This window comes from Crocuta crocuta, unplaced genomic scaffold (genome assembly GCF_008692635.1).
Source record: "Crocuta crocuta isolate KB4526 unplaced genomic scaffold, BGI_CrCroc_1.0 scaffold11, whole genome shotgun sequence".
In the NCBI taxonomy this organism is placed as follows: domain Eukaryota; kingdom Metazoa; phylum Chordata; class Mammalia; order Carnivora; family Hyaenidae; genus Crocuta; species Crocuta crocuta.
The window spans coordinates 3,339,659-3,340,060 of NW_027528624.1; the positions used below are offsets into that span (position 1 = coordinate 3,339,659).

The 402-nt window shown below is 72.1% G+C and overlaps 1 long non-coding RNA gene across 1 annotated transcript in view; it reads right to left on the bottom strand.

Annotated features, from left to right (window-relative positions):
• Positions 1 to 402, bottom strand: part of LOC144224222 (uncharacterized) — a 23,746-nt gene that overhangs the window by 23,138 nt on the left and 206 nt on the right. The gene's annotated exons all lie outside the window — the stretch shown is intronic.

The following is a 402-nucleotide window of genomic DNA, read 5'->3' on the forward strand; positions in this document are numbered from 1 at the left end:
AAAACCGAATGTCCCCGGTTGCCTGCGCTTTCCGCTGTCCACCGGTTGTGCCCCCCACGCGAGGGCTGCGACCCCGCGGCACAGCCAGGGAGGGCTCGAGGTCACGGGCCGGGCGACCGGGACTGTGGGGCGCAGCGGGCGGGGGGCGCGGGCCGGAGAGAGGAGCGGCGGGTCCCTCTACTGCCGCGCGAGCTCGCAGGGGAAAAGAGAGAAATAAAAGCGAGTAAACCGCGAGCGCGCGTGTCGGAGAAGTGAGACAGAGAGAGAGGGCTGGGGAGGCAGCCACCCCCGCACAGCCTGACTGCCACGGGCTTGTCCCCCCGGACCCAGACCGCTCCGCTCTTCCCGCGGGAAACCTGGACGCTGGCGGGGCCCCGAGGCCCCCCGCCCGCAGCCCCCATC